The sequence below is a fragment of the Vulpes vulpes genome, chromosome 11 (genome assembly GCF_048418805.1).
Source record: "Vulpes vulpes isolate BD-2025 chromosome 11, VulVul3, whole genome shotgun sequence".
NCBI lineage: Eukaryota > Metazoa > Chordata > Mammalia > Carnivora > Canidae > Vulpes > Vulpes vulpes.
Window position 1 is genome coordinate 16,302,479 of NC_132790.1, and position 24,961 is coordinate 16,327,439.

The 24,961-nt window shown below is 39.2% G+C and overlaps 1 protein-coding gene and 1 pseudogene across 3 annotated transcripts in view; one reads left to right on the top strand and one right to left on the bottom strand.

The window, feature by feature from the left end:
* Positions 1–24,961, top strand: part of SBF2 (SET binding factor 2) — a 466,812-nt gene that overhangs the window by 34,965 nt on the left and 406,886 nt on the right. The window lies entirely within an intron of this gene.
* LOC112927009 (cell division cycle protein 16 homolog) lies at positions 6,516–10,389 on the bottom strand (annotated as a pseudogene).

Consider the following 24,961-nt stretch of genomic DNA (forward strand, 5'->3'; position numbering starts at 1 on the left):
TTTGCATTTGACATTGTTATTTTAAAAAAAATTTTTTAACATTGTTATTAAAGGCCTCAATAGATACTACTATGTATTTGTTCTTTTTGTATTTCTTGTTATTTTAGTAGGTCTGCAAATTGATTCCAGTTATATTAATCTTTGAATAAAAGATATAATTTATTTATTATAAAATGGGTTTATTTTGTTGTCTTTTAAAAGTTGTTATGTTTTGGACTCTTAAAATGTTGATGCTTTAGATAAGACATATCTGGTATTGACATAACATTTTTATCCTGTTGTTGAAAAATCATTTCCTTAGGATCAAAGATATTTTCAGAGTATTTGATATTATTAGTTCTGCAACTTGTACAAAGGGTGAGAGATTCCCTAGAGATCAGACATTGTGATTACAGTGTACTCATAGATTTTTTTATTTTTTATTTATTTTAGTTTATTTTTATTTTTTTGTACTAGTAAAGTTAAAAAAAAAACAATATTTACCAGATTTTTACATCCAGAAATAAGATTTTTTTTTTCTTTCTTAGTTATGGTCTAAAGACAAGATTTAAAAAAAAAAATTAATCTCTACACCTTGGGGATCCCTGGGTGGCTCAGTGGTTTAGCACCTGCCTTTGGCCCAGGGCGTGGTCCTAAAGTCCCGGGATCAAGTCCCACGTCGGGCTCCTTACATGGAGCCTGCTTTCCTTCTGCTTGTGTCTCTGCCTCTCTCTCTCTCTCTGTTCTCTCATGAAAAAATAAATAAAACCTAAAAACAAACAAACAAACAAAAAACTCTACACCTAGTGTTGGGCTTGAACTCACAACCCTGAGATCAAGAGTTGTACCATCTTTTTTTTTTTTTAAGATTTTATTTTATTTATTCTTTATTCTTTTCAAGGAAAGGGAGAGAATCTTTTTTTTTTTTTAAAGATTTTATTTATTTATTCATGAGAGAGAGAGAGAGAGAGACAGACAGGCAGAAGAGGGAGAAGCAGGCTCCATGCAGGGAACCTGAAGAGGGACTCGATCTGGGGTCTCCAGGATTAGGCCTTGGGCCGAAGCCAGCGCTAAACCGCTGAGCCACCTGGGCTGCCCTTTTTTTTTTTTTTTTTTCTGGGCTGCCCTTTTAAAGATTTTATGTATTTACTCATGAGAGACATAGAAAGAGAGGCAGAAACATAGGCAGAGGGAGAAACATGCTCCTGGCAAGGAACCTGATACAGCGCAGGACCTGAGCTGAAGGCAGACGCTCAACCACTGAGCCACCCAGGTGCCCCAAGAGTTGCACTATTTTCTGACTGAGCCAGTCAGGTACCTGTGAGGGCAGGATTTTTATGTTGAGTGAGAGAAAAGAAGTATATGCAAATTAATAGTAATAGCTAACATTTATTCAGTACTTGCTGTATACAGAAAGCATGTTACCAACATCTCATTTAATCTCATAGTTTACTGATGTGGAGATACTCTAATTATTTCCATTTTACAGATGGAAATTAGAGGCTTTACATAACTTGTCTAGAGATTTGTATCTTAGAGTAAAGGACCTGGGATTCAATCCCAAGCATTCTCTCTGCAGTCTGTATTCTTTTAACACCTGAGCTGTGTAGCTTCATTTCAGTGAAATGAATTAAATTTTCCTTGTTTCACTTTAAATGAGATTGGTCGTAAGGAAAAGAGAGTTACTTAAGTTAGTTCAATTAAAAGGGAGATTATTATAAAGGGTACAGATAAGATCTAGAAATCCAAGGGCTTGGTTCATAGGAGCTAGTACTAGGTCCCAAATGCAGGCACAGCCTGTCGTTTATCTCCTAGGCTTCTGTTTGACTCCCTTTTTCCCTGTTGGCCAGTTCTTTTGCTCCCCAGGGCTTCCTGTTTCTTTTTTTTCTTTATTATATTTATTTATTTTTAAAAATATTTTATTTATTTATTCATGAGAGACACAGAGAGAGAGAGATAGGCAGAGACACAGGCAGAGGGAGAAGCAGGCTCCATTCAGGGAGCCCGACCTGAGACTCGATTCTGGGTCTCCAGGATCACACCCAAGGCTGAAGGCAGCGCTAAACCGCTGACCCACCCAGGCTGCCCAGGCTTCCTGTTTCTTTATGACTTACACTAGCTGTCCTCCTGCGTCTCTATGGCTTTGCTGGTCCCTCTGCTCTCTTGTCTCCCATTTCTTGGGATAAATCATCTTGGCCTTTTTCACTTTTTGAGGCAGACTGCATAAGTGAATGGGTTGTCCTTTGGGTACCTATCCTACCCAGTCATTTTTAAACAGAGGTAAAGTCACGTTATCCAAAACATGGCCATTGGCTCTCAGTGTAGTTATGACATTTTCACCTAGAAGTGGGGTATGAGTCAGCATGTATTGTAAGATTTATTGATTGACCTAGTTTAGGTGAGTTACCAAAGAAAAAAATGTGGTCATATGAATTTTTACTAGATAAGTATTTTCTAAGGTACGTTCCACAAAACAGTTCTAGGCACTGGCCTGTGAAGAGTAGTAACTTTGGCTAAATGTATATAAGGAAAATTCTGCCTCATGTGTTTACTTCTTAGAGATTCACATTGTAAGTATGAGAATCCCTGCAATGTGAAAGTTTGATGAGCTATTTATTTATTTACTTATTATTTTAAAAAAGATTTTATTTATTTATGCATGAGAGACACACAGAGAGAGAGAGAGAGGGGCAGAGATACAGGCAGAGGGAGAAGCAGACTCCCTGCAGGGAGCCCAATGTGGGACTCAATCTCGGGTCTCCAGGATCAGGCCCTGGGCTAAAGGCGGCACGAAACCGCTGAGCCACGCGGGCTGCCCTCTTTTTTTTTTTTTAATATTTTATTTATTTATTCATGACACACACACACACACACACACACACACACACACGCAGAGGCAGAGGGAGAAGGCTCCATGCAGGGAGGCCGATGTGGGACTCTATCCCTGAACTCCGGGATCATGCCCTGAGCCAAAGGCAGACACTCAACCACTGAGCCACCCAGGCGTCCCAGATGAGCTCTTTTTTGGTATAACATTTCACACACTTATTTGGTCACAGAGCTCCTAATGAATGATAGATATCTCAGTAGTATTTTGTGGAAGCATTGTATCTCACTGAGTAGTATTTTGTGGAAGCATTGCATTAGAGTAAGGTAGGAGTCTGTTGTCTTTCTTTAGAATTAGTTATTGTTATGGAATTGGTTATTTTAGTTGGTGGTCATTGACAGTAGAGGATGGTTGTTAAAAACATAGGCTTTGGCCTACGTAGATAGGATTTTAATTTCAGCACTATTTATTATATGTGATTTTATGTAAGAACTTAATCTTGGGGCATCTGGGTTCTTAGTTAAGCATCTGACTGAATCAGGTCATAGTCTTAGGGTTCTGGGATTGAGCCTTGTATAGGGCTCTGCACTCAGCAGGAAGTCTGCTTCCCCTCTCCTTCTACCCCCCCCACCCCCCATTAAAGAGAGAAGGGAGAGGGAGAAACAGGCTCCCTGCCGAGCATGGGGCCCAATGTGATGTTCGATCCCAGGACCCCAGGATCATGACAGGAGTGGAAGGCAGATGCCCAACCAACTGAGCCACCCAGGTACCCCAATAAAATCTTTTTTAAGAAAAGAACTTAATCTTTATGGGTCTCAGTTTGCTGATCTGTGATATTTTCTGTTGGATGCTAAGCCCACATCTGACATAGTTTTTTTTTTTTTTTTAAAGGTTTTATTTATTTATTCATGAGAGACCCAGAGAGAGTCAGAGACACAGGCAGAGGGAGGAGAAGCAGGCTCCATGCAAGGAGCCTGATGTGGGACTCGATCCTGAGAATCTGGGATCAGACCCTGAGCTAAAGGCAGAAGTTGAGTAACCGCTGAGCCATCCAGGTGTCCCCTGACATAGTTTTAAAGGCTTAATAAGTTGTGACTTGTAAAACTACCTGTGTTTCTATTAGAAAGTGTTTGGGTGCACCAGTTAGGACAATCATTCTTCTTCTTTTTTTTTTTTTTAAAGATTTTATTTATTTATTCATGAGAGACACAGAGAGAAGCAGAGACACAGGCAGAGGGAGAAGCAGGCTCCATGCACCTGGAGCCCGACGTGGGATTCGATCCCGGGTCTCCAGGATCGCGCCCTGGGCCAAAGGCAGGCACTAAACCGCTGCGCCACCCAGGGATCCCCGACAATCATTTTTCTATAATAGGAAACTATCTTACATCTGAATAGTTTTATCTAGCATAATTCATGTGTTAGATTTCATTTTAAGATAAATATGGAATAAATCTGGGCTGAAAGGAGAATCTCAATTTAGAGAAAAGGTATCGTTGGCAGAGAGGCTATTAAATCTTCATACCCAAGAGAAGAAAATATTGGGGTGATGTAAGGAGATGTTACCATTTAAGACCTGCTGTATAGGACTGTGTGTGTAGGGGGTGACACTTTGGTGAGAGACCATGCTCTAGAGAGGGTGAACTAGATATTTGAGTCTGCATTTACCTAATGATGTTTTGGTTTATAAACCAAATGTGTATCGATAAACATAATGCTCCAAGAGTGAGGGACAGCTACGGTCCATTTCTGAAAAAAGCAGTTAGCTGCAAGGGCTTGCATCAATTGTTATACTTTGTCTTATGAGTCCCCTCACTTTGCCACAGTTCATTGGACCATGGATTGGCATCAGTGATATATAACCTAGGCCTATTGGCTTATAAATTAACCTGACCTAAGAACTGTACAGTAGTTCTCTCTTACAGAATGGTTAATTCACTCAGTGTAATCCTCTTCATTAGGGAATTTGAATATGCACTAGCAAAGAAAACAGTAAGCAGAAGCTCAGGGCAATAGAAACCATGTAGTAGAGAGAATAGTCCTAGTGGAGAATTAAACAACCACTGTCACAGGAGAGGCAGAATAAGGAAATAGTTATAATATTTAGGGTTCTTACTGGATACCAGTGGATTTTTTGTTTGTTTGTTTAAAATTTTATTTATTTGAGAGAGCGAGCGAGCAAATGACAAAGCACAGCAGGGGGAGTGACAGAGGGAGAAGAAGCAGACTCTTTTCTAAATAGGGAGCCTAACCCAGGACTCTGAGATCATGACCTGAGCTGGAGGTAGACGCTTAACTGATTGAGCCATCCAGGCACCCCTGGATACAAGTTTTATTTTATTTTGACCAGTGTTCCAGTTTTCAATGAGGCTTAATTGTAGAGACTTTTCTTGTGCTTCTGTACTATCCCACATGTTCTTAGACTAAACTCTCATTGTGAAGTAACTTAAATGAATCTGCATATAGTTCTGGCAGTTGGAAAGAGCCCATCTTAATATTAGCACCTACATCCTTTAAGTAAAGCATGATAATTCAGTTAGTTGATGTAAATTAATTAATTGATTAGCTGGATGGGAGCAACAGGGACTTTGCTTGTGGCACTATTGACCAGGGAATGTAATAAAGATTATGCATCCCTTTTTTGACCGGTTGCCCCAGTCTTAGAGTGAAGAGACCTGGGTTTATGGCTCTGCTACCCATTAGCTATGTATTTCATACATATGTATTTCATGGGCCAGAGTTTTTTTTTTCTGTAATTTGAATTAGTCAAACTATTTTTCTTTCACCAGAAAAGAAGCTTTTTAGTAAAATTGGTTGTTGTTCACAGTACTTAGAAATGGTAAGAGATAGCTATAAATCTGAAAAATGAGAGGAAACAATAGCAATCTAAGTAAACATTGAAATATTGATGTAGCTTAACTAGGAAAGTCTAATAGTATTCAGCATTGTTCTATTCTTTTTTTTATTCCATTATTTTGTTTATGAAAAAGGAATGTTGAGGGGATAGTATATTTTCATAGATGTGGCATTAACTTGTCTACTTTCACTAGTGTTTATTTTTTCTCTTTTTTATTTATATTTCAAATATTTATAACCATTTCCTCTAGAGAATTTGACAAACAGGTAGATTTGTTTTTTTAATGTAGTGCTTTCCTAGGTTTTTCATCCAGAGTCAACCTGATAAGGGGGCAAAAGGCCAAATGCTTTTTTGTTGTTGTTGAGAATCTTGATCTATGAATTAGATTAAAGTATGGACAAACTAAATTATACTGTGATTCACTAATAGTGATATCTTAGGTCAACAGTAATTCTTACTTCTTGACAGAAAAAGTTCCCTTTAGAAAAAATAATTGCAGACTGCCCCCAAAGTAGTCATTGTACTCTTAATATGATAGATTAATATTTAAGCATTGGTAGATTCTGTGATTTAGAGATCTTGGTTGTAACTTTCTGCTTTCCCATGGAATCATAAACATAGCCAGGAGCAAAAAGAAGCTTTAAAAAAAGAAAAAAAAATGTTTTGGCAGTTTACCTTCTTTATTCCATTATGTATAATTACTTTGTAGGATCAGAAAAACGTCTGTTGCAAAGGTGTGTGATCCAGTCTCTTATGACAGGTCTCTGTTCCTAAATGTAAATATGTAGTCTAGATTTGTATAAGAAATGAGAAATTCTAAGATATGACAAGGATGTGAGGAAATATTGACTTACCCTAAGACGAAATGGAATTAAGACCTGTTTGGTGGTCTGACATAGATGTCTCTAACATCATGTCACTTTCATTCATTTCAGTTTCAAAAGTTTTTTCCAAGGAAAGTGTATAGAATCTGGAGTTTTCCTTGAGGTTTCCAGTAGTACAAACCCTGTCTTCTGCAATCTGTTTTTCTATTTAAAATTCCCTGCAATAAAAAACAACAAAATCAAGTCCCCTGAAATCTTATGGAGGTGAAATAATGTTTTTTAGTGTCTTCATTGTATGCACATCAAAGTCATGACATTTTTTTTTTAAAGATTTTATTTATTCATGAAAGACTCAGAGGGAGGGAGAGGAAGAGACATAGGCAGAGGGAGAAGCAGACTCCCCACAGGAGCCTGATGCAGTACTCGATCCCAGGACTCCGGGATCACCACCTGAGCCAAAGGCAGATGCTCAACCATTGAGCCACCCAGGTGTCCCAAAAGTCATAACATTTTAATTTGTTTTTAATATCTGCTCCAGTGTAAGCTTCAGAATCACCAATGTACATTTCAATGCAGTGACCAAGCATTGTAACAGAAAATACTGCCTAAAACGAAGGGCTGTGAGGAAATAGTAGTATTTTCAAAGTTGCGGATATACCTTATGACAGAACAGGTGGATGAGATGAGTTCTAAGGAATTAACATGGTGATAATCCAGTGCCTTTGGCATATTTTTTAAGCTTCCTTTGGACATGTCCAAGTTGTTCAACAAAGGTTCCCATTTGTCAACTGTTACTTCATGCCGAATTGCTTTAATTTTTTCCTGAAAGCATCAAGAAACCGTTTTTCTGCTGTTTTCCATTCTCAATTCTGAAGTGCAAGCACACCAATCTTGTGCATAACAAAAGGATCTTCCAGTGCAGTGTTTAGCTTATGCAAAGCTTAGCGCTTGGCCAAAGAATCTTTCAGCCTATTTTAAGTTATTGGTCATTCCATATTACAATACAGTGTAGAGCATTGGCAAATGACACTCTTTCATCACCTATATTCTTATGAAGTAAGCAGCCATGGCCTGGTCATGCTCACTCTGAACTGCAAACAATTGCTGGTATGCTACCCATGTGGGCCTGTACTCTTCTCGAGCATTGTTGCTTTGCTGATACACTTTCTGACATGTTCATTTTTATGACCAACCATGAGATAATAGCGTCCCACTGCAAACCAAGATACAGGATTGCACACCAATATATGAGAAAGAGAGAAAAAGTCATTTGTTTTATTTAGCTCCACAAATGTCCCTCTATGTACAGGTAAACATTTTGCATGGAAGGGATCTTTCACTATTACTATAGAAGTAAGATGGTAGCACACTTATATGCGTATGTATGTATGTACGTATGTATGTTATTTATTTAGAGAGATAGAATGGTAAGCAGGTTTCATGCCATGGTGGAGCCCTCCTAGGTCTCTGTCTCTTGATCCTGTCTCATGATCCTTGATCATGACCTGAGTGGAAATCAAGAGTCAGATGCTTAACTTACTGAGCCACTCAAGTGCTGGCTTGTGTACATTTTAAAAATCACAGTTATGATGATGTCATTTAGCTGAAGACACTGTCACATCCAGAATCTCTTGCAAACTATCTACATAATTAGGGAGGACAGTTTCACTGGTTTATTATACTTTTAAAATTTGTTCTCAAATAGAAAGTGTAGCAATTCCTTTTCTTCAGTACAGAGCATGCTAAAAGGTAATGACTCAAGTTCTTTTTGGGCTGTCAACATGTGATGTGACATTAAAAGATTAAATGCTTCAAAACAGGCGTGGAGTCTTTGTAGCTATAGGTTGCTAGGGCTTGGTTATCCAGGTCATCTTAGATTTTCCCTTGTTAAGAGATAAATGGAACTTTTTTTTTTTTTTTTTTTTTGAGAACCATGACATTTCCCAGTCATTGGAGGGGTATTCAAAGCTACTTTTATCAAATATTTTTCAAATAACGTTTTGTTGATTGTTTCTTCCATATCAAGAATATCAAGAGCCTGCTGATGCTTTCTTGCAGCATAATGACTTGTAGCTACAAGGTAGTGACAGCTTCCTTTGTTCATTTTTTTTGTGACTGAAGTGTATGAGCTGCTTTGAAATATAGCACTGTCAGGTAAAGACACAACCTATAGAAGTCCCTGAATTCCTCATGAGAGAGTGAAGCTTATCTGCACAAAATAGAGCACATTGATACTGTTGCTGGTCCAGCTACTGTGAGATGTGCTAGATGTGCTTCCGCAGCTGCTGCATGTTTATGGCTGTGCAGCCTTGGTGTCCAGCTGAGCGGATTCAGCAGTCACCCTCCTTCCCACTGACTGCCCCCCCTCGCCTGTGTTGCCTAAAATAAAGTTCTTAGGAGTTAAAATCACTGTCTTTTTTTTTTTTTTAAATTTTTATTTATTTATGATAGTCACACACAGAGAGAGAGAGAGAGAGAGAGAGAGAGGCAGAGACACAGGCAGAGGGAGAAGCAGGCTCCATGCACCGGGAGCCTGATGTGGGATTCGATCCCGGGTCTCCAGGATCGCGCCCTGGGCCAAAGGCAGGCGCCAAACCGCTGCGCCACCCAGGGATCCCTAAAATCACTGTCTTAAAGACTATGCATTGATGTACTGGCAGGGTTTACTTCTGATTTTATGTAGTTCTTACCTCTATCTGTTTCACCCCCTAAAGAGAAAAATAAAAAGGTTTTCAGAAACAGAAGTTGTGACTGGCTGGCTTGCTTTTTCTTTTCTTTTCTTTTCTTTTCTTTTCTTTTCTTTTCTTTTCTTTTCTTTTCTTTTCTTCTTTTTTCTTTTCTTTCTTTCTTTCTTTCTTTCTTTCTTTCTTTCTTTCTTTCTTTCTTTCTTCTTTCTTTCTCTATTTCTCTCTGTTTGTTTGTTTTTAATTTATTTATTCATGAGAGAGACAGAGACCTAGGCAGAGGGGGAAGCAGGCTCCCCCGGGTTCAAAACTTGAGCCAAAGGCAGACGCTCAGTTAATGAGCCACCCAGGTGTCCCTATCTCTACTTACTTTTTCCTATCATTAAATTTTTTTTTTTTTTTTTTTTTTTTTTTTACAAATCAAGTTATATATTCATGTAGTTTAAAATCAAATTTCTATGAGGCATATTACAAAACCATCAAATTTCTATGAGGCAAATTACAAAACCACCCCGTATTGTTCTTCACTACTCTGTCCCCCACTTTTGTTTTTTTCATCCCCAGAGGCAACTCTTGGAAACTTTTAAAGCTGATTCTTTTGGTATTTACTGCTTGTGTCAGAGGTTGCTAATTGTTCCCCTTCCTCAGAAATGGAACCTCTGGTTTTTAGCTGGGTGCATTGCTACCTGGAATATAGATATGCTGCAGTCTCCTTGCAGCTAGTTGTGGTGATATGACTAAGTACTGAGCAAGTAAGTCACAGGTGACTTCTGGGAGGTGTTTTTAAGAGTAAGAAGCAGAGCCTTCATTACCCTTCTTTCTTGCTGGTTAGAAGGTAGATGTTAGAATTGGTACTTGAGCTGCCATCTTGGACTGGGAAGTAAAAACTATATCTTAAAGATTGTACAATGAAAAGACAGTCATGGGTTCTCCATACCAGTCCTGAATTATTTCATTTATGTGGAAGAGAAAAAAATTTCCCTGTTAAGTTCTTGAGGTTTCTGGTCTCTTGCAGCCCAACCTAAGCCTAACTAGTATACCTCCATGTCAGTAAATAAATCTTATATTACTAAATAAATCTTATATTATTATATATTTTTGTTTGTTTGATTGTTAAAATATGTAACTATATTTCTTGATTTCTTGCATGAAAATGGGGATTGACTTTCACCTAGCCTGTTATATTTGCCTGCTCAGGCACACTTCTCACTTACCTGGCATCTTCCTAATACCTTGTTACAATGTAGTTTTGGCTAAATCAGTATTCAGTGCTTTCATTTTGACTGTGTAAATGAACTTAATAATCTTTGTTGTTTGCTTAGTTTTCTATTGCTTATCATTAATTCAAACTCAGCTAATTCTCCAAGTTATCTAAAATCTATTAGCTTTGTCTTGAAGATCTCTCTCTGGGCCTTTTGAGATGTTTTAATATATATTGATTGTTTTGGTGATTGATGATGCACCACTGATATCTTGGAATTTATCTTCCCCCATAATTATGAAGATTCCCTTTTTTTGTCTTCCTTGTGTTGAATTTTTTTATTCTTGGATCTCACTTCTTATTTTTTTCCTTAATTTTGTTGAAGCGTATCTTTCAGTGGCATCTTGAGAAAGGGAGGGTACAAAGGAAGTGATATTACTGAGGCCTTGCATGTCTGAAATATTTGTATTCTTGATTGATAATTTGGATTAACTAGAAATAATTTTCCCTCAGAAGTTTAAAGTTACTGATCCATTATTTTTTCGTTTTCGAGATTGTGAAGGGTCTAGTGGTACTCTGATTCCCAGTCTTCTGTGTGATGCTGTTTTCCCTCCCACAGAACTTTTGGGATCTTATATGTATTTCTGGGTTTTGAAACTTCATGCTTTTTAGTGGGTCTTTTTTTTTTTTTTTTGATTTTGATTTATTTATGATAGTCACAGAGAGAGAGAGAGAGAGAGAGGCAGAGACATAGGCAGAGGGAGAAGCAGGCTCCATGCACCGGGAGCCTGATGTGGGATTCGATCCCGGGTCTCCAGGATCGCGCCCTGGGCCAAAGGCAAGCGCCGAACCACTGCGCCACCCAGGGATCCCTTTAGTGGGTCTTTTTGTATGCATTATCTATACTTTCAGTATGCTCTTCTAAACTGGTAGCTTATGAACTTAAGTCCTTCCATTCTCCACTGTTTCTCTTCTCTTTCTGGAAGCCCCGTTTTCATTTCTTTGGTTTTTGTTTTTTAAGATTTTATTTGAGAGAGAGAAGCACGCACACTCGAGAGAACAGGAACAGAGTAAGGGTAAGAAGGAGAGGGAAAAGCAGGGTCCCTGCTGAGCAGGGAGCCCAGCATTCTGGGCCTCAGTCCCAGGATGCCAGGATCATGACCTGAGCTAAAGGCAGATACTTAACCAACCAACTGAGCCATCCAATCATCCCTGGTTTTTGTTCTTATTCTTTTTTGCTGTTCTGTTAGTTTCTTCACTTTTTCTTCTATCTCCTTTTCATTTTTGCTGTCACTAAAAATATTTCAACAGCCTTTTTTGTCTCTGAATATTCCTTTCCATAACATTTGGTTTTTGTTTTTATGGTTAGAATATTTTCTCTATGTCTTTAAAGATATTACTGATTTTAAAAAATGTTTTTGTTTCCTTGAATAAGACTTTTTTTTTCTTTTATTAGCTTCCTGCCATCTTTTAGTTTTATTCTTCCCTTTTAGAGGCGTTCTTTAGCTTTCTCTTAATCTTGTAGTCATTGGGGGATCCCTGGGTGGCGCAGCGGTTTGGCGCCTGCCTTTGGCCCAGGGCGCGATCCTGGAGACCTGGGATCGAATCCCACGTCAGGCTCCCGGTGCATGGAGCCTGCTTCTCCCTCTGTCTGTGTCTCTGCCTCTCTCTCTCTCTGTGACTATCATAAAAAAAAATAAATTAAAAAAAAAATCTTGTAGTCATTGTGAAATTTTGGACTGTTGGCTTCACCATTGGTTAAAAATGGGTGATCCTACTGGGATTGGGTTTGATAACTTCCCTTGAGTTTTTGTTTGTTTGTTTGTTTGTTTGTTTTTACCTTTGGTTTGTCAGATTTCCCAGATAAGGATCTTTCCATTTCCTGCCTGGGAGGTATAAATTTCGTTGCCAGAATTTGGGGAGCAGGGTAGAGGAAGATTTGAGATTGCAGAATTCATTGTGTAAACTTTTTTTTATTTTTAAAGATTTTATTTATTTATTCATGAGAGAGAGAGGGGCAGAGACACAGGCAGAGGGAGAAGCATGCTCCATATAGGGAGCCTGACGTGGGACTCGATCCTGGGTCTCCAGGATCATATCCCGGGCTGAAGGTGGCACTTAAAACCGCTGAGCCACTGGGGCTGCCCCATTGTGTAAACTTTTACACAATTTCCTCTCTGCAGTTTGATGTGCCTGTTCTCAAATGCTAAGTATTCCCATAGGCCAATTATTCTCTTTTAAATTTTTTCCTAATAGTAAATCTCAGCTCTTCTGCTGGGATAGAGCAAGACAGTCACCCAGATATATAGAGAAGGGAGAGCATCTGGGGATCTGCTTCTTAACTAAGCATTTAAACAGTTCTACTCACATTTCATTTCTAGAAGTATCTGGTACTGCCAACTGCAGAGCTTGTTGAGGGTTCTGAAGTGTAAATCAGGTAGCTTCTTGTCATCCCTTATATTAGTTTAGGATTTAGTGTTCTGAGGTGAGCTGATTGAGCTAAATTTATCTTGTTGCTTTTCAACTTTTAAACTTGCATTTTATCCTATCCTGTTTTTTCCTTTCTCTTTGTGGTTGCATTGCTAATCTTTGTTTCTTTGCTAACACCACTCCTTTATTTTAAAACTTTTCTTTTTTTTTTTTTAAACTTTTCTTTTTTAAAGATTTTATATATCTATTCCTGAGAGACACAGGCAGAGGGAGAAGCAGGCTCCATTCCATGCAGGGAGCCTGACATGGGACTCGATTCCGGGTCTCCAGGACCACACTCTGGGCTGAAGGCGGTGCTAAACCGCTGAGCCACCCGGGCTGCCCTATTTTAAAACTTGAAACAGAAAGAACTAGTAAGTTGATTTGCTTATTGACTGTAATACCCAGTCAAGTTACTCCAAATGTATTTTAGAATTTCAGAATTTCCTGGGTGTTAATTATTTTGTAAGATTTGTTTGCTTCATTAAAATGAGATGTTGGGCAGCGCCGGTGGTGCAGCGGTTTGGCACTGCCTGCAGCCCAGGGCGTAATCCTGGAGACCCTGGATCGAGTCCCACATCGGGCTCTCTGCATGGAGCCTGCTTCTCCTTCTGCCTGTGTCTCTGCCTCTCATTCTCTCTCTGTGTCTCTATGAATAAATAAATAAAATCTTAAAAAAAAAATAAAAAATAAAATGAGATGTCAACTCTTAAAAAGGTGTTTTCTTTTTCTTTCTTTTTTTTTTTTAGAGAGACCATGAGCCAGGGTGGTGGGGGAGGGGCAGAGGGAGAGATTTGGAAGCAGGCCCCACATCCAGCACAGGGCCTGACTTCAAGCTCTGATCTCACCACCTGAGATCATGACCTGCCCAACTGACTGAGCCATCCAGGCACCCCTTAAAACAGTGTTTTTAAGATTAAGATAACATTTCTTACAATAAGAAAACAAATGAAAAATGTGTACATGTGTCTACTTTGCTTTATCGGCTAGGGCTGATACCGTTTTCCTTCCTTTTCCATTATAGCCATAACAAAATGATACGTTATGAATCTTTTCTCTATAAGCTCTCATCTCTACCTGTTGGCTAACACAGGTAGATTTTTTTTTTAAAGACTTATTTATTTATTCATGATAAACACAGACTGGGAGAGAGAGAGAGAGAGAGACAGGCAGAGACACAGGCAGAGGGAAAAGTAGGCTCCATGCAGGGAGCCTGATGTGGAACTTGAACCCGGATCCCAGGATCACTACCTGAGCCGAAGGCAGGCACCCAACCACTGAGCCACCCAGGTGTCCCAAGACAGGTGGATATTAAACCAGAATAGAGGGGTACTTTGGTCGCTCAGTTGGTTAAGCATCTGCCATCTGCTTAGGTCATGATCCCAGGATCCTGGGATGGAGCCCCTCATTGGGCTCTCTGCTCAGCAGGGAGTCTGCTTCTCCCTTTCCCTCTGCCTGCAGCTCCTCCTCCTTGTGCTCTCTGTCTGTCAAATAAATAAATAAAATCTTAAAAAAACAACCCAACTCAGAATAGAAAGAGGTTCTAGTAAAAAGAGAAAATTTCGTAAGCACAAAGAAATGTGAATTTTTTCTGTCATTTGGCAGATATTTGTTGAGTACCTGTTATGTGCTAGTAATGCACAAAATGAACATAGTCTTTGCTCTTATGGAGTTTATAGTCAATTTGAAAGACCTCTAGAAAAAAACCTTTAGGGTACCTGGGTGGCTCAGTCATTTAAGTGTCCAGCTCTTGATTTTGGCTCAGGTCATGATCTCAGGGTTGTGAGATCTAGCGTGGCATTGGGGGTGGAGCCTGCTTAAATTCTCTCCCCCTATCCCTCTGCAACCAACCCCCCTTCCCACCTCATGTTCCCTCTCTCTTAAAAAAAATGTTTGGGGGGGATCCCTGGGTGGCTCAGTGGTTTAGCATCTGCCTTTGGCCCAGGGCGTGATCCTGGAGGTCCGGGATCGAGTCCCACATCGGGCTCCCTGCATGGAGTCTGCTTCTCCCTCTGCCTGTGTCTTTGCCTCTCTCTCTCTCTCTTTCTCTCTATCTCTATCTCTCATGAATAAATAAAATATTTAAAAAAATGTTTGAATGACTGTTGCCTACAATGTCATACTATATTAATGTTTACAAGTACTCCAAAACAGTGTGCATCTCAAATTTAAATGTGCATTTGAATCTATTGGAGATTTGTTACAAATATAGATGGTGATTCAGTAAGTCTGAGGTGCGGCCTGAGGTTCTACATTTCTTTCTTTAAAAAAATTATCCTTTTTAGCTATGATTTACATATGATAAAATTCACATATTTGGGATGCCTGGATGGCTCAGCAGTTGAGCGATTGCTTTTGGCTCAGGGTGTGATCCTGGATTCCCAGTATTGAGTCCCACATTGGGCGACTTGCATGGGCCTGCTTCTCCTCCCTCTCCCTATGTCTCTGCCTCTCTTTCAGTGTCTCTCGTGAATGAATAAATAAAATTAAAAAAAAAAATTCACGGGGGCAGCCCCCGTGGCTTAGGGGTTTAAGCACCACCTTCAGCCCGGGGCCTGATCCTGGAGACCCGGGATCGAGTCCCAGGTCAGGCTCCCTGCATGGAGCCTGCTTCTCCCTCTGCCTGTGTCTCTGCCTCTCTCTCTCTCTCTCTCTCTCTCTCTGTGTGTGTCTCTCATGAATAAATAAATAAATAAAATCTTAAAAAAAAATTCATGTATTTTAGGTATATAAGTCAACAACTTTTGACATGTATGTATGTATCTATATCTATACAGTTGTTACAACCACTCTAAAGAGCGTTTTTAACAAGTTCCAGCTAATGCTAATGAAGTTTGGTTTGAGGACCACACTTCTGAGTGTTGAGTCTATAATCATCAGTTGAGACTTTAATCACTCAAACGGAGGTAACTCAATAGAAATAGGATTTTTTGGTTGATTGATTTTTATTTTAAAAGTGGTCATGAAAAAAAAATGGTCATGACTATATTTGTACATTTTTAAATGTTCTGAACGGAAAACGAAGCCTTGAAAATTAAAAAGATACCAAAGTTAGGTGATGAAAACTGCCCTATTCTTGCCTTCTAGCTACACAGTTTCCCTTTGCAGAGCCATTTATTGCATATCCTTCTTTAGATATTCTGTACAGAGAGAAGTAATTATGCATTTTAATTACCTGCTTACCTCCCTCTTTTTTACACACATGATTGCAGTTCAAGTGTTCTTTTTCTTTGATGCTTTTTATTTTTAAAATCAGATTTTTATCTTTTGTTTTGTAACTTTAAAAAATTGAAGTAAAATTTATATAGAATAAAACGCACAAAAAAAAAAAAAAAAGAATAAAACGCACATATCTTAAGTGTACAGTTTGAGTTTTAACAAACGAATATACCCTTGTAATGTAATCTCAATCAGGACTTTGATGCCTAACTTGGACAGGCTTCTGGCATGCTTATTTTGATGTTTCTAATTCTATGATCATACTTTTAAAAAAGCATTTTTGGAAAAAATGGAAATGGAAAAACATTAACGAACCACTGTTTTATTGCATATAGGACTAATAAGTGCTTTTGAGATATCATCAACTACTTCAAAAAGCTACTATTCATCAACTACTTGGGAAGCCTGGGTGGTTCAGCAGTTGAGCATCTGCCTTTGGCTCAGGGTGTGATCCAGGAGTCCTAGTCCTGGGATCGAGTCCCACATCAGGCTCTTTGCATGGAGCCTGCTTCTCCCTCTGCCTGTGTCTCTGCCTCTCTCTCTCTCTGTCATGAATAAATAAATAAAATCTTTAATTAAAAAAAAAAGAAATAGACTTTTTTAAGAGCAGTTTTAGTTTCATAGCAAGATTGAAGGGGAAGAGTTCCCATATATACTCTACTCCCACAAGCACAGCCTTCTCCATTATCAGCGTCTTGCACCAGAGCAAGACTTTTTTCTTTTGTTTTGTTTTTTTGTTTTTAATTGCAGTTCAGTTTGCCAACATATAACACCCAGTGCTCATCCCATCAAGTGCCCCCCTCAGTGCCCGTCACCCAGTCATCCCAAACCCTGCCCACCTTCCCTTCCACAACCCTTTGTTCATTTCCCAGAGTTAGGAGTCTCTCATGGTTTGTCTCCAGAGCAGGTTTTTGTTACAGCTGCTGAACCTAATTTGGCACATCCTAATCATCCAAAGTCCATACAAAATACAGGATAGTTTCACTACATTCTGCTTGTTCGTCTCTCTCTCTTCTTAACCCCTGGCAACTACTATTGTTTCTTTGCTTCCATAGTTCTGCTGTTCCTAGACTGTCCTATAGTTGACATTACGCCATATGTAGCCTTCTCAGATTGGTGTCTTTGACTTAGTAATATGTATTTAAGGTCTTTGTATGTTTCTTCATGGCTTGATAGCTCATTTCTTTTCAGCTGTGAATAATATTTCATTGTCTGTATGTGCTATAGTTTATTAATCCATTGACCCACTGAATGACATCTTGGCTGCTTCCAAATTTTAGCAATTATAAATCAAGCTACTCTGCATATCCATGTGCAGGTTTTGTGTGGACATGTTTTTAATTCCTTTGAGTAAGTACCAAGGAGCATGGTTGCTGGATTGTATAAGAAGAGTACATTTAGTTTTGTGAGAAACTGCTAAAGTGGCTGTATCGTTTTGCATTCCCACCATCAGTGAGTGAGAGTTCTTGTTGCTTCATATTCATGTCAGTATTTGATGTTGTCAGTGTTTGGATTTTGGCCATTCTAATCGATGTGTTATCTCATTGTTCTAATTTGCAGTTCCCTAATGAAATATGATGCTGAACATTTTTTTAAAAGATTTTATATATATATATATATTTCTTATTTTTATTTTTTTATGATAGTCACAGAGAGAGAGAGAGAGAGAGAGGCAGAGACACAGGCGGAGGGAGAAGCAGGCTCCATGCACCGGGAGCCCGATGTGGGATTCGATCCCGGGTCTCCAGGATCGCGCCCTGGGCCAAAGACAGGCGCCAAACCACTGCGCCACCCAGGGATCCCTGAACATTTTTTATATGCTTATTTGCCTCTTCTGCATATCATCTTTGGTGACGTGTCTCTTCAGATCTTTTGCCCATTTAAAAATTATTGGGTTGTCTATTTTCTTAGTGTTCTTAGTGTTGAGTTTTAAGAGTTTTCTCTATATTTTGGAGAAAAGTCCTTTATCAGATATTTTGCTTACAGATATTTTTTCCCAGTCTGTGGCTTATCTTCTCATTCTCTTGAATTGACTCACTTATTAGGTGGAGATTCTGAAAAAGATTGTAGGTTAACAAAAGTTCTGATTAGAGAATGGTTTATAATTTTATAACATAAGGAAGGTCTTCAGATAAAAAATTTTACAAGTACCATTTACACATTCAGAGTGATTTAAGATTTTACTAATTTTGTGAAATATGTATCAGTTATATTAACCTGTGCCTTATTCAGAAAAGAAAGGGGGATCCCGGGGTTGCTCAGTGGTTTGGCACCTGCCTTGGGCCCAGGGCATGATCCAAGACCTGGGATTGAGTCCCACATCGGGCTCCCTGCATGGAGCCTGCTTCCCCTTCTGCTTCTCCCTCGGCCTGTGTCTCTTTTTTTCCCCCCCCAAAAGAGTTTATTTATTTATTTATTTTTGTGAGGCTTGAACTCATGCTCTGAGATAAAGACCTGAGTTGAGATCAAGAGTTGTGTGCTTAACTGACTGAGCCACCCAGGTGCCCCTCAAAGATTTTACTTTTAAGTACTCTCTACACTCAATGTGGGGCTTGCCTAAGACCAAGAGTCATGTGCTTCACCAACTGAGCCAGCCAGGTGTCCCCTGGTTTGTTTTGTATGTAATAAAATACTTTAATTATTTTGTTTCAACCCATTTCCAATTTTTATTCTTAGTGTCTTCCTTTATAGAGATATATATAAGGCACCAGCCAAACTGAGTCATTTTGTATTTTCCCACAGCACTCAGATTCAGGGCCTTGTGTGTTCTGTCTTTTCTCCTCTCTACTCAAAATCTTGTATCCTTTAATTCAAGTACCACCCTTTTCATGATACTTTAGGGAAGACTATGAGTCTAACCTAAGAATATAATAAAAATATGCAAAACTTGCTATATGATGTTTATTTTTATAATTTTTATTTTTATTTTTTTTAAGATTTTATGTATTTATTCATAGAGACACAGAGAGAGAGAGGCAGAGACACAGGCAGAGGGAGAAGCAGGCTCCATGCAGAGAGCCCAACGTGGGACTCGATCCAGAGTCTCCAGGATCACGCCCTGGGCTGCAGGTGGCACTAAACCGCTGCGCCACTGGGGCTGCCCTATTTTTTATAATTCTTAAAAAAGATTTTATTTATTTATTCATGAGAGACAGAGAAAGAAAGAGAGGAAGAAGCATAAGCAGAGGGAGAAGCAGATTCTCTGAAGGAGAAGCAGGCTCCATGAAGGGAGCCCAATGGGGGACTCAGTCCCAGACCCCACGATCACACCCTGAGCTGAAGGCAGATGCTCAACTGCTGAGCCACCCAGGCATCCCATTAAAAAATTAAAAAAAAAAAAGATTTTATTTATTTATTTATTCATGAGGGACACACAGAGAGAGGTAGAGACACAGGGAGAGGGAGAAGCAGGCTCCATGCAGGGAGCCCGATGTGGGACTTGATCCCAGGACTTCAGGATCATGACCTGGGCCAAAGGCAGATGGTCAACCTCTGAGCCACCTGGGCTGCCCAATGACGATGTTTGTTGCAGCATTATTTATAGTAGCTAAATATTGGAGACAACCATAATTTTTAGCAACAATGGAATGAATGATTATAATGAAAAGTGATGTTGGGACATATAGAAACATGGAAAGATGATTATGGTATAGTTGGGGAAAAAAGCCAAGTATCAAAATCGTACATAGGGGATCCCTGGGTGGCTCAGTGGTTTGGCGCCTGCCTTTGGCCCAGGGCGCAATCCTGGAGTCCCGGGATCGAGTCCCACGTCGGGCTCCCTGCATGGAGCCTGCTTCTCCTTCTGCCTGTGTTTCTGCCTCTCTCTTCTCTCTCTCTCTCTCTCTATGTCTATCATGAATAAATAATAAAATCTTAAAAAAAAAAGTAATTACAGTTCTGAAACAAAATACAAAAGAAAATAGATGAAAGGAGGCTTCCTTTTTTTTTTTTTTTTTTTTTTTTTTTTAATCAGATACAAGATTTTGAGTAGAGAGGAGAAAAGACAGAACAACAAGGCCTGGAATCTGAGTGCTGTGGGAAGTACAAAATGGCTCAGTTTGGCTGGTGCCTTATATATATCTATATAAAGGGAGACCCTAAGAAAAAAAATTACAGATGGGTTGAAACAACCACACTAACACACCAAAATAAGTTGTGTTAGTGTGGTTGAATCACATGTGTTTTTTGTCCTCTCATCTTACACATTTTATGTAATACATGTAAAATTAAATAATTATAAATTGTTATAGTAAATATTTGTGCATTTTATTTTATTGTTTAAAAGTTTGGTCAGGGCAGCCCTGGTGGCGCAGTGGTTTGGCGCCGCCTGCAGCCCAGGGCATGATCCTGGAGACCCTGGATCGAGTCCCATGTCGGGCTCTCTGCATGGAGCCTGCTTCTGTCTCTGTCTCTGTCTCTGTCTCTGTCTCTGTCTCTGTCTCTCTCTGTGTGTCTCTATGAATAAATAAATAAAATCTTAAAAAAAATTGAAAAAAAAAAGGTTTGGTTAAAACAGTGTTGGGAAAACCTGAGAATGAAGCACATAAAGTGTTGAATATTGGGTAATTGCATTGAAAGGGTTTGCGGTGTTTTATAGTTAGCTGTAAAAGCGTTCTGTACTTTTAGTGACAAGGAAAGCTGAGAAACATCTGAATGTGATGTTTTGCTATGGTAGAATTGGTGAAATTTTAATCTTCTAGTGTCTGGCTCTTTGAAGAAAAGAAGACATTTAAGAAAAAAAATCATGGGGTATTGCCTATGAGAAGAAAAGAAGGTAAAATAAAATGGGAGTCCTGATAAGTGCAGCTATTGAAAGGACATTGAAAAGGAAGGACAGCCATATAAACAGAGATGACCATAAAAGAGAGACACTAGATGTTAAAATAGTGTGGAGAAGGCCAGAGCTTGGAATGAAGCTTGTGACAAATGCTTTTAAAGTAGTTTTAGTAGCAATGACAACAAAGAAAGAAAGAATAGTCTTGCTATTTGGACTGTGGTGTTATATTTAAATTGTCAGAGTGAAAGCAGAGCTTTTCTATTTGCATTTGGCTTTGATCTTTTATTTCAAGGAGAATTATCTCTTTTTATTTGTATTTGAGTATAGTTGACATACAATGTTACATTAGTTTCAGGTATACAGCATAGTGATTCAACAAGTTTATGTGTTATACTATGCTCACCACAAGTATAGCTACCATCTGTCACCATATACTACTATTACAATTGAGTATATTCCCAAAGCTGTACCTTAAATTTTTTTTTTAAATTTTAAAGATCTATTTATTAGAGAGAGAGAGAGAGAGAGATAGAGAAAGCACAAGTGGGGGGAGGTGGGGAAGAGCAGAAGGAGAGGGTGAAGCAGGCTCCTGACTGAGCAGGAAGCCCAATGCAGAGCTCCCTCCCAGGGCCCCCGGTTCAAGACGTGAGCCGAAGGCAGATGCTTAACCAGTGGAGCCACTCAGGCATCCCTAATCTGTGACTTTTATTCCTATAACTTATTAATTCCATAATTGGAAGCTTCTACATCTCCCCTTCACTCATTTTGTCCATAGCAACCATCAGTTTGAAGGAGAATTATTTTCAGAATAAAGAGGATAAAAGTTAGTGTTCTTTTCTTTTTTTTCTTTTTTGTTTTCTTTTCTTTTCTCTCCTTCCTTCCTTCCTCCCTTCTTCCTCTTTTTTTTCTCTTCTCTTCTCTTCTCTTCTCTTCTCTTCTCTTCTCTTCTCTTCTCTTCTCTTCTCTCTCTTCTCCTCTCCTCTCCTCTCCTCTCCTCTCCTCTCCTCTCCTCTTCTCTTCTTTCTTTATTCATGAGAGCCACGGAGAAAGAGAGGAAGAGACATAGGCAGAGGGAGAAGCAGGCTTCATGCAGGAAGCCCGACGTGGGACTCGATTTCAGAACTCTGGGATCTCGCCCTGAGCCAAGGCAGACGCTCAACCACTGAGCCGCCCAGGCACCCCAGGCTGGTGCTCTTTTTATCAAGTATGCTTATTTTGTAAGATTGTCATTTTTGTTGTGAATTAAAAAAACTAACCTATGGGGAGAAAAATGCCACCTTTTACTACTGATTCAATTTCATTAATAAGTAAGAAATCTATTCAGATTTTCTTTTTCTCCCCCCCCCCTTTAAAAATATTTTATTTATTCATTCATGAGAGACACAGAAAGAGAGAGGCAGAGACACAGGCAGAGGGAGAAGCAGGCTCCATGCAGGGAGCCCTATGCGGGACTCTATCCCTGGTCTCCAGGATCACACCCCCAGGCCAAAGGTGGTGCTAAACCACTGCCCTTTCTTTTTCTTCCTGATTCAGTTTTGGAAGGCTGTATGCTAGGAATTTATCCATTTCTACTAGGTTGTCCAATTTACAGGCACATACTTTTTTATAATCTTTTAAAATTATTCTGTGTATTTCTGTGGTGTCAGTTATTTCTCTTCTTTCATTTCATTTTTTTTTTTTTAAGATTTATTTATTTATTCATGAGAGACATAGACTGAGAGAGAGAGAGAGAGGCAGAGACACAGGCAGAGGGAGAAGCAGGCTCCCTGCAGGGAGCCCGATGCAGGACTGGATCCCGGGTCTCCAGGATCACACCCCGGGCCGAAGGCAGGCGCTAAACCACTGAGCCACCCAGGGATCCCTCCTCTTTCATTTCTAATTTTAGTATATGTGCTGCCGAGGCGAGCACATCTCCTCTTTCATTTCTGATTTTATTATCTTTTTTAGTCACAAGTCTGACTAGGGAAGCCTGGGTGGCTCAGCAATTGTCTGCCTTCGGCTCAGGATGTGATCCTGGAGTCCCGGGATTGAGTCCCACATCGGGCTCCCTGCATGGAGTCTGCTTCTCCTTCTGCCTGTGTCTCTGCCTCTCTCTCTGGGTCTCTCATGAATAAATAAATAAAATCTTTTTTTTTTTTTAAAGTCTAAATTTTATCAACTTTATCTTCTCAAAGATTGGTCTCATTGATCTTTTCTATTGCTTCTTAATCTCTATTTCATTTATTTTCACTGTAGTGTGTATTATTTCCTTCCATCTACTAGTTTTGAGCTTTGTTCTTTTTTCTAGTTTGGTAAGTTAAGTTGAGATATTTTTCTCTTTCTTGAGGAAGGCCTTTATCACTATAAACTTCCCTTTTATTTTTTTATTTTTTTAAAGATTTTATTTATTTATTCATAGACACAGAAAGAGGCAGAAACACAGGCAGAGGGAGAAGCAGGCTCCATGCAGGGAGCCTGATGTGGGACTTGATCCTGGAACCCCAGGATCACACCCCAGGCTGCAGGCGGCGCCAAACCGCTGTGCCACCAGGGCTGCCCTATAAACTTTCCTTTTAGAACTGTTTTTGCTGCATCCCAAAGATTTTGGACCATTTGTTTACATTTTCATTTGTCTCCATTTATTTTTTAATTTCTTTCTTGAGTTTTTCTTTTTTTTCTTAGATTTATTTATTTGAGAAAGAGAGCAAGGAGGATGGGCAGAGGGAGAGGGAGAGAATCTTGAGCAGACCCCTCAATGAGTGCAGAGCCTAATGTGGGGCTCAATCCCAGGACCCTGAGGTCATGACCTGAGCTGAAATCAAGAGTCGGATACTTAACTGACTGAGCCATCCAGGTGCCTGTCCTCTTTGACTTCTTTGTTGATCCATCCACGGTTTGGTAGTCTGTCATTTGGCCTCCATATGTTTTGGGTTTTACAGTTTTTTTCTTGTACTTGATTTCTAGTTTCATACTGGTCAAAAAGATTCTTAACATGATTTCAGTCTTTTTAAATTTTTTGAGACTTGTTTTGTAGCCTAACATGTGGTCTATCCTGGGGAATGCTACATGTGCACTTGAAAAGAATATGTAAGGGCACCTGGATGGTTCAGTTGGTTAAATGTCTGCATTTGGCTCAGGTCATGATCCCAGGGTCCTGGGCTTGAGTCCCAACATCAGGCTCTCCATAGGGGAGCCTGCTTCTCCCTCTGCCTATGTCTCTGCCTTTCTCTCTGTGTCTCTCATGGATAAATAAATAAAAGTTTTAAAAAGAATAAAAAATAAAAACCTGTACATCTTTATTTTATTTTTTATTTTTATATTTTAAAATATTTTATTTTTTAAGTAATCTCTATTCCCAGTGTGGGGCTTGAATTTCCAATCCAAGGTCAAAAGTCACATGTTCCATTGACTGAGCTAGCCAGATGCTGCAAAAGCCTGCTACTGCTCTAATTTTTTTTAAGATTTCATTTATTTATTTATGAGAGACAGGGAGAAGAAGAGACATAGGCAGAAGGAGAAGCAGGCCTTCTACCTGGAGCCTGCTATGGGACTTGATCCCAAGATCCCAGGATCACAACCTGATCCAAAGACAGGCACTCAACTACTGAGCCACCCAGGCATCATCCCAACCTGCACATTTTTAAAACTTCTGAAACAAATTTCTAATTGATCTCTAAATTTTACCAATTTACATTTCTACCAGCAAGGTATATGAATGCTCTTCTTTGTATTTGTTTTTGTTTAAATCCCCTTATCAGCTCTGGGTCTTGTCAGTTTTTTTGCCAATCTGATAGATAATAAATGGTATTATATTTTATCTTACTACAAATGCTACCAATGTTTGAGTCTAGAATGATGAAATGTTCCTGGGTACTAGTAAAAATAGTTTCCCTTGGGATAGTTAGAAGTAAACTGCACAAAATGTTATTTTTAAGAATTTCCATGGAAGGAAGGATGAATTTGAAGATTGTTTTTAATAGAGTTAAAAAATAAAAACAAAAAAGTAGCCCTTTCTCTCTCTTTTTTAAAGATGATCTAGTCATTGTCATCTGGTTCTCCTGTAGAGATAATAAAGGAAATAAATATAGAACGATTATTAGGAAATAAATTTCTATTTATAGTAGCACAAATACATCCTCTACAACTAG